This window comes from Haemaphysalis longicornis, unplaced genomic scaffold (assembly GCF_048455015.1).
Source record: "Haemaphysalis longicornis isolate Haplotype H1 unplaced genomic scaffold, Haemaphysalis longicornis Haplotype H1 scaffold_7, whole genome shotgun sequence".
In the NCBI taxonomy this organism is placed as follows: domain Eukaryota; kingdom Metazoa; phylum Arthropoda; class Arachnida; order Ixodida; family Ixodidae; genus Haemaphysalis; species Haemaphysalis longicornis.
Genome location: NW_027526422.1, coordinates 188,725,909 through 188,735,745, shown reverse-complemented (window position 1 = coordinate 188,735,745; position 9,837 = coordinate 188,725,909). Strand labels below are relative to the sequence as shown.

The 9,837-nt window shown below is 42.9% G+C and overlaps 1 long non-coding RNA gene across 2 annotated transcripts; it reads left to right on the top strand.

Moving 5' to 3' along the window:
• Positions 1-4,194: 4,194 nt before the first annotated feature.
• LOC144145640 (uncharacterized) lies at positions 4,195-8,355 on the top strand. 2 transcript variants are annotated; one of them, XR_013317549.1, is made up of 4 exons: positions 4,195-4,360; positions 4,556-4,701; positions 4,794-4,916; positions 5,966-8,355. It is a non-coding gene; the product is annotated as an uncharacterized LOC144145640 (long non-coding RNA). The 2 variants fall into 2 exon arrangements; XR_013317548.1 differs by having other exon boundaries at positions 4,195-4,701.
• Positions 8,356-9,837: the final 1,482 nt, after the last annotated feature.

Sequence of the window (9,837 nt, the reverse complement as noted above, 5' to 3'; positions counted from 1 at the left end):
CAACATTTCCAACACGTGTCCAGTTCCGCACATTACACAAACACTTTCCTGAAACATAAAACGGCCGCTGAAAAGAAGCCATTATGTGACAACAACAGATCAGCCACTTCGTATAACTCCGAGTTCTCGCTTCATGAACTAAGGGCTGCTCTGAGCGGCTGTAAGCCTTCAGCTCCGGGCCCAGACAACATAACATATACAATGATACAACACCTGCACACAGACACTCTTGTTACACTCCTTCACCTATACAACAAAATATGGCTCTCGGGGCACATCCCGAGGTCTTGGAGGGAGGCTATAGTTATTGCTTTTCTGAAGGAGGGGAAGGACCCATCCTCCCCCGCCAGTTATCGCCCTATCGCCCTGACAAGCTGCCTGTGTAAGCTTCTCGAGAAGATGATTAACAGAAGGCTTGTGTACTTTTTGGAGTACAACGGACTTCTCGAGAGCTGCCAGGCAGGCTTCAGGGCAGGTCGATCTACAAATGATCAACTCGTTGCCTTAGAATCCTACATCAAAGATGCATTTATTCATAAACAGTATTGTATGACAGCATTTTTCGATATTGAAAAAGCGTATGATACTGCATGGCGCTATGGAATTCTTAGCGACCTTAAGTCTTTTGGTGTGTCAGGCAACATGTTAAATACGCTTGCAAGTTACATGTCAGAAAGAACTTTTCGTGTGAGAGTGGGCAATACATATTCTCGAGCTCACGTTCAGGAAAACGGTGTGCCTCAAGGGGGTGTTTTGAGCTGCACGCTGTTTATTATAAAAATGAACTCTCTTGGGAAAGGCTTGCCACCAAGCATTTCTTACTCTCTCTACACTCTTAATCTGGTTCCATATAAGTTCCAGTTAAAAAGGGTGATCCATATATTTTATGTGGATCCAAACGAAAGAATAACTGGAACGAAGCATATAGGTGGATCTTATCTGGAACCGTCAGCTTGTTTTCTTTATGTTCGTGGTTTTTATCTGGAACCGAAGAAATGGGGTCATGCGATGTCGGCGGTTCCGGTTACTGTTCCACTTATGTCCCAGTAAACGGTTGGGGAGAGTGCGTTTGTATATTTTTTGCTCGTGTCTTGTTCCACATAACTCGTGCATGGCAGTGAAGTATGCTCTCTTTCATGCATCAACTGGAACAATGAACCGCATATATATTAGGTGCTTCTTGACCCAAGGTGCACGTGCGCGTTTAATATACACGCGCACACCACACATAAAATTTAATGAACTTCGCCGACATCTATGAAACTGCCTTGCAGCAGTTAACTTTCATAATACGGCTAAGCTGTAGTTTTAGTGATGTCCTTTGACAGAAAACGAAATCCCACTTTTTTGTCAACGCTGTACAAAGCATTAAAAATGTCGAGAGGAGGATATCTTAGGCAAAAGAAGAAATTGCAGGAACCCATTTCCAGGTGTTCTGCGGCACCCAAACCGCTTTCGTGAACATCGTATTTTTCTAATTTGAGGCGTCAAGTATACAAAATCACCAGTGACTTCAATTTGAGGACTAAACGTCTTCCCTTTCCCCGTCTGCCGTTCGGGCAAAGCCATAGCTGCTATAGCGCTGAAGAATTCGTGGTGCTTTTGTGAACATCTTCATTACGAAATACTTATTGAGGCCATTACATTTTATGCATTTGGTTTACAAAGTTTCGCAGAAACGGCAGTTTTTGTTCAACACTCAGTCATCATCTCGCTGTGGTGTAGTACGCGCTCAATGGTACTTAGTCCACGTTACTTATGTTGTGATGGGGTACATACATAATGGTAACCGACTGCGCCACATTTTACACCGCACACATCATGCTACGCATGCAGTTATATGCTTAGAAGTTAGTTTTTGTATTTTGTCTCGTCCCGGCTAGTAATGTTCACAAGCAAAAACGAAAGCCTCTTTGCAGGAGGAGAATGACACAAAACCCGGAGAACTAAATCTACTCCGCGGCATCTGCCTTACATTCTATATATTTATACTGAAATGTCATTCTTATTTCAAATTATGCATTGCAGTATCGCGAAAATTCGCGGTGTTACCCTAATGTTGTTACTTGCCATAGTAATTCAAGTTCACCGAATGACCTGCCTTCTCCTCCTGGTCCCCCCGTTGCTCTTTTCCTGCACTATTGGTGTTCAAGAAGACAAACTGCTGGAAAACGGGAAGGTGTATTACTCGCTTATTAGCGAGTAATCACACTGGAATCACTATACGGAAGTAGCTTTCTATAACGTGGATATCAAAGAGCGTCGAAGTATATATTATTGGTATTGGAAAGACTTGTTGTCAAGAGAACGCAGTCAATAAAGAAGCGTCGTTTTGTCTTCACTGAAAAGAACGAAATAAAGCTGTCATCGAAGTTTATGCACACATACCGCACGCGCTCACGGCCCGCGGCGAGAAACAACTTTAGCCCAACTAACGTGTTAAATTGGCTAATATCTGAGCTCTTTGTTCCAGCCTCAGAGCCGCGTAGACGTCCGCTTAGAGGCCTACTCCCATTTTCCGAAGCAAATATAAGCGATCAAGGGTGCCGAGCTTGTGATCTCTTCCGCGGACTGGTCGCTGGCCATGGCGTGCATCGCCCAAGGCACGGGGGAAGGAAAAGTTGACCGAAACCATTACGAAACGACCGCCACTTCAGTGCGGCATGCCGTGCGCATGCGTTGACAGCCGCAAGGCAGCGCCGCTTGCGTTGATGCATGGTATAGTGGGACGGCAACGGGTACAACGACGATGAGGGAAAAACGGGACTGCGTGAACACTTTTCACGACAGCAGCGCCCCTACGTCTCAACGTTTTCGCAAGCTAGTTTTTGTTCGTCCGCATGCAGCGCCACCAGTGGCCTTCTATAGCGGTGTTCTTGATTGCTCGCGTTATGCGCCTGATGTACTAAATGAACTATCAGTCAGACTGGCGGGAACGGTTACCAGTTTGGTTGTAGAGTGAAACTGCGGGTTTCTTCATGTCCTCGGGCTGTATTTACTGTTCGACGAAGTGAAGTTTTGCCGGGATGCGCAAAAAAGGTCAGTGCTGCTTATTTATGTTCTGGTAACGGTTGTTGTTCATTGACTTGTTCATCACTGCGTCCGATAAACGTGCCGCTCCGCTGTCTGTTCGATGCGAGAAACGTTTGCGGCCGTTATTCACTTTAAGCTTGTGTGTTTGTGGGTCGGAGTCGGCTTGACGTTTCTGACTGCATACGTTAGCTAGTGCTATTTAGAAAGTTGCTGGCGCGCGCATTTCTCGAGTCTGCATGTCCCCTTATGGTGTGGTGTTGCTTAGTTTTATATTGACGGTTGCTGTACCTGTCAGCGGTACTGAATCTTCTCGGGTTAGTCGCACGCTATTGTCTCGCGCGCACACACTGCACGGCTTGTTTGTCGGAGCGTCTGTCTTTAGCCTTATCGGTATTTTCAAACTTCCGTGTTAATTGCGTTGTGTTGGTCTTATGAGAGCCATAAATTTACTGTGCTAATCACGCTATTCCGCCTAATGTTGATGTGCGTTCAAGACGTTGGCGGCAGCACTGCTTACGTTTATCTGTGCTGTGTGTGTAGTTGTTCCCCGTTTCTTCCAATGCCTTCGATGAATTTAAATGGTCTGTTTACACTAGTCAACTTTAGTTGGCTCCCTGACGTGTAGTGAAATGCAAGGGAAAGTGGTTGTCTGAGCAGCAGCGTAGTAACAAAACGTTCCTTTTGTGGAGGGGAAGTCAGGTGGAAACACGCAGAAAGTGTGGAGCCGTTTCTATGCTGTCAATGTCAATGGTAACCTCAGACCTCAGAATAATTACCCATAAAGCTCACGTGTGGACTATTAGAAGTTTTAACGCCACAAAGTAAGTTTAAAAATAATTCATTCCTGCCATTTTATGCTATCAATGTCAGTGGCAGCTAGAGAGTCGGAAAATTTTCGAAACGCTCAGGTGCAAAGTTGTTGAATCATGATGTGCACCAAACATTAATTCATTTTTGTTCTCCTTTGAACGTAGAAACTATACTGCAAAAGCAGATTGCTACATTCTGTATTCATACTCTATGACCTGTTCAGAAAGAGTCTGTGGCTGACTGTGGAGACATTTGGCCCTCCACTGATAAGTTGTGACAAATGTTTTTGTTTGTCTGCAAAAAAAAATGAAAACAAATTATTTCCATTCTTTACATGCTCCTGCGAAGTCATGGCTGTGGCATTTACTGGCTGAAGACATCTTCGGCATGCTGAAGGGTCGTCGGGAAGAGTGCGGCGGATTATGAATGCCCTGTGGAGCTCATAAGCCACAAAATAGTACCTTTTGAGTCGTGCACATTGTGCAGATATTCACCAGTTCGCATAGACCAAGGACAGGTGAGCTTAAAGTATGTTCAAATATTTTTATATCTCAAATTGTTTAGCAAGAAAAGATTACCAGGGCTTCCGCTGTAAAAAAGACATTCGACTTTCGTGGAACGAATCAGACATTGTTCAATATTTTCTCGTGCTCCCTGGGTAAAGCAAGGCATAAATTTATTCTCTGATATTTTTGTACTGTTTATTTTCTAGGCAATAGGGCGAAGATAGACCTAAAACAGCTGTACAAGGAATGCATATGGCCATATTAATTGTATTTCGACCCCTTCTTGGAAGTGTATCATCAGAAGGCAACACATTAAAGCTCTTGCACGGGATGAAATCATTGCATTCTACAAGTAAGTACGCACTGCCATTTTTGGGTCTTTCATGGCGCGTTTTTAGGTAGTTTCTTTGTAACTAATGGTTTGAAACTTGAACTTCTTTTCAGTGACAGCTTGGCCTGTGGCTCAAGGTGACAGTAGGAGCTTTTCGGAACACGTTAGCGAAACTTTCCTGGAAGTGCACTTTGAGACGTCCCTGGCAGAAACACCCGGGTCTTAATTTTGGTTGGGTAAGCTGGCATTTTGTTTTTACGGGACTCAATTTCTGGGGCTGTTCATCCTAATAAAATCTCACTGTTAACAAGTTATCGTGAACGCCAATATTGGCCATTGTGTTCACATTCCGCCTATTACGGATGCTCCAACAGTGGCAAAAAAAAACACTATTTTGTATTTAAGTTTTGTAAATATTTAGCTTTTACACCTTGAGAGTTGTTGCTGTGATTTGCCAGCACCACGGACACGCCCAACGTGGTTGCTGCTACAACAATACGGTGGCAACTGACGATTTAAATTTCCCGCTTTTAATACGCCCGTAGCACCAATAATACTCCCAAATACAGGCGTAGCATGAGTAATGCTTGCATTGGATTTTGACAGGTGGTTAAATAAGGGGTAATTTTTTAAGGAAATTGTTTAGAGTACAGAAAGTGACGTCTGCAAGAAAATGTGCTATAGTTGCGATTTATAAGAAAATTGTGCAACAGCCTAGTTCAGCATTAGTAAGCTCAACTTCTGCCTCATACCACTACGAACCATGGAGGTAATACATATCGATAGGGAAATATTTTAGGTGGAACTAATTCCCCCAAAAATGTCTGCCACAGTGCGATATTTATGATTTCCTATGACTGGCCATTTATTTCTTTGCGGTAGAAACATCGTTTAGCTGTAAGTTATATTAAGCCAGCCTCACTACAGCATTCTAGGGAGCACATTATGCAGTACAGAGAAAATTTTTTGCAGAGAGAAGGTGTGTAAAATATAATGCCGAAAGGTGATTATAGTAATTGTTATTTGATTAATAAACGAAACCTCTCAAGGATAAAAAACCTTATATTTAGGATACCGAGGCAGCAAGGTGGGATACTTTCCAGAATCAGGGCAATTTCATTGATTGTCTGTGGTGATATTGTTTAGCGCACTTTCACCTTAGGCAGCACTCCCAGAAAAAACGCAAGAAATCACTGATTTTATATCAATTACTGTGTTATGAAGGGCCTAAGCAACTCACTCATTTAAAGCAACCATGTAACAAAATATTCTTGTCTCCTTGAAGGTACATGAGGTGAGCAGTAAGTCTTCTCGAGGCCCGGTTATTTTGAGAGAAGGGACTGGCGCCATCAATATTGCCCACAAGAAACACATCACGGATTCGCCGCCTGCATTGTCACTTCAGGATGTGGTCATCCTCTTCGCCGCATATGTCATCTTTTTCATCGTGTCATCATGTTCTTATGGTTGTGTGCCTTTGAAGAGTTCTTGGGACTTTTGCAGGGAGTTCTTGGAAAGCATGAGAAATTTGACAGTGGCCTGGTGTCATTTAAGTTGGAGTCTTTGTGGAAATACTTGAAGTGTTCAGCTCTACTTGGCATTTTAAATTATTGGTAGAGGTTAAAGTATCTCTTGAAAGGCATGAAGGAGGTCAGATGAAAGGCATGAAGGGGGTGAAATCAGATGAAGAGGTTTAGGTTACTGGCACATGCAAGTTTCATGTCAACTGAACACTGAAGTTGTGCCTTATTTTTCATAATTGGCACAATGCGCAGGCTGTCTTTGAATCTATACTGGGTGTTAATGTATTTCATGGCACCGCATTGTAACGTCCTATTATTCAAGTGTAGCTCATAAGATTTTTTTTCGTGGCAGTGCTGCTGCTGATGCGAAAGTGGCAGTGCTTATTTACGCAGATGGCTTGCGCCTTCATTGATAAATTTTAGTACTGTAAGTGAGCTGACACCCATGCCGTAGAAGAATTTAAAATGTGCTTATTTGGCGTGAACAAGTCTTCTCCTTTGAACAAAGTTGCATTTCTTGCTTGGCAGTTGCAGGGATTTGGTCACAATTACACTGACAGCAAGACGGGAGGGTTTTTATAGCACGCAACTGTGAATTTTACCTAAGGTAAAACGTTGAGGCTGGAAAAAATACTTTCAAGTCTTCTTTGTAAAACTGGTCCCCTGTATGATTCAACGCTGGCTTGTTTGCTTCTTAAGGATGTCTGACTCGTTCCCGCTTGAATTGATGACGTATATAATTAGCCTGCTTGTTAAATTTTATTATGTGTAACATGCTTCGAGCTACCTGGTTTGCAAAATTATATAAGATTCACGCTAGCTTTTGCGAGATTTCCTGGGATGAATTATTTTAAACAACTACAAATTGTTTGGTCAAGTAACGTGCCTTAAGTCAAAGGCCTTTTCAGGACGCTCATAAAGTCTATTTTGCCTTCAAATAGCTTGATGTTACACTTACGTCTGGTGTCAGGAAACTACTATCTTTAATAATCATGTTTTAATTGTGGCATACTGCCGCATATGACCTCTCGTGTCAAAATGTTTTATCGTTAATCTTGGCTCGAGCGTTGTTTTCCTAAACTCTTGCACTGCACTGTTGTAGGTTTCTGATAATACAACCGTGTATGGCTTGTTTTTAGGCCTTTCCCTACAATTTAATAGCAAACTGCATTTTCCCAAACAGTTATGCGTAAACACAGTATGGCAATCGCAATGAGTAATTCCGCCTTTGAATTACCTTGGTTTGTCTGATAAGACAGCATATTTGATGCTCACTGTTGTATAATGTCTGTGTCAGTGCCGCGGTAGACGCACACGTCTAATTATTTATGAAGCAGTCGACCCTAATACCGTCTTTATTAACCATGTTTTTGAGTAAAAGTGAATATGTGAAAATGCCACTTGAAGCCTGGTGTTGTCGTTATGGTATTTATTCCTTGTACGTTGGTCATTTTCTCTGCAATTTAAAATAGACAGCTATTCAAATCTGAAATGTATGAATACTAACACCCAATAAAGTTGTATAGTATGTTAAAAAGCAGTGTTTGAGTCATAATAGTTTGTTTCGTGCGTATTTTAATGCAAGTATATTGTTTCTTTTATATGCAGCTGAAACCCAGCACAGGATTCTGCGGGTGAAGCCAAAGAGGGTGTGCCGCTCTAGGTGCCTCAGACTAACTTTTATATAGAACTGTGCTCCGATAGGCAACTGTTGGGAACTGTCAGGGACCACACTGCTGCGGTGGTTTCTGCTTTCCAATTGTTGGTATCACTGCGGGTCATATATCAAGGCTGTGTTAAAATGGTGCTTGCGGTTTCCTGCTGATACCAATGCATCCGCCAGCCTGGCATATGACCTCGGTGTATACCGACAGGAAAGCAGAAATATTGGAAAAGTGGAGTCCCATAGACAGCTTCCCAATGCCTATAGGAACACCGTTTTATATAAACAGCTAGTCTGAAGGTACCTGGAACGGCGCACCGGATAAATTCCATAATCATTTTACATGGATCAATGTTCCAGTAACTTTAACTACCCTTTTATTTGGAACAGTGATCCGCATACTTTTATTTGGAACACCGATCCACATAATTTAGTTGCAAAAATATGTGGTGCACTGTTCCACTTAATTTTCAGGATATGTGGAACACAGTTCCAATTATATAACTGGAACTTTTTTGCAAAAAAGTTCCAGTTACTAAGTGGATCTTACGTGGAACCAGATTAAGAGTGTATGTAGATGATGTTCAAATCTCCTTCAAATCCTGTAATCTGTCGGTTTGCGAGAGGCAAGTCCAGCTTGGGGTCAACAAAGTCGCTGACTGGGCAGACAGGAATGGATTTAATCTGAATCCAGAAAAGTGTACTTCTCTTCTATTTTCAAGGAGGCGAGGGATTCATGCTGATCCTGATATTAAGCTTAAAGGTGTCTCAATCCCTCTCAAAAAGAAACACAAATTTTTAGGCGTGGTCCTTGATGAAAAACTGACATTCATTCCGCATATAAAACAGCTGAAACAGAAATGCCTGAAAACCATGAATATCCTGAAGGTCCTCTAGCATTGCTCCTACGGAGCGGACAAACAAATACTCCTCCGCGTTTTTACCAGCCTTATTGGCTCACGGTTGGACTACGGGAGTGTCGTCCTATGGGTCCGCCTGTAAAACTGCTCTGAAAATGTTGGACCCAGTCCTGCACTTGGGTCTCCGTCTTGCATCTGGAGCGTTCCGGACGAGTCCCATTGAAAGCCTGCATGCAGAGTGTGATAGGTGGAGCCTTGAACACCAGCGTTCTTACACTTCCTTGCTGTATGCTATTAAGGCGACTTCTGTAAAAAATCACCCATGTAGCTTTATCATAAACAACATTTCATCCGATCCGTTGTTTGCAGCACGGCCGTCGATACCCGTTCCTTTCTCTATACGAGTGAGAGCCCTCGCTGAGGAACTAGGGATTTCATTTGAGGAGAGCATAAAGCCTTCCATTGCTGACCTCGTTTCGCCTTGGGAGAGGTCAGCAATTTCGTGTGATATTTCTTTCAAACACATCGACAAACGAAATGCGCCCAGAGAACTTATACTACAGCACTTCCTGCAGTTACAACACAAATACCCGCACACCGCCTTCTACACCGATGCTTCAAAGTCTTGTTCGGCCGTCGCATGTGCTGCATATGGCCCCAACTTTACCAGTACGAAGACATTACACAGAAATAGCAGCATTTTTACGGCAGAAGCGCATGGTATCCTATTAGCAGTACAACACATTACACAAACCAGAACAGAACACTCCATTATCTTTACAGACTCTCTAAGTGTGGTAACAGCCTTGCATTGCTTCAGACCTACGAAAAACATTGTGCTGCAGCATCTAATTAAAGCTCTAACATTTGCTGATCACGCAAAACTAAAAATAGTTGTTTGCTGGGTTCCAGGTCACAGTGGCATTCGGGGGAACGAAATTGCTGACCAGGGTGCCGCTGTGGCTGCTCTCCCCAGTAGCATAGATGTACCGTGTGTTCCCTACCTTGCGCAAATCTTGGCAGGAAACATGGGACACACAAACAGACAACAAACTCTACACTATAAAGCCACACCTAGGTAGATACATAACAGACAAACAAGACAGACAAA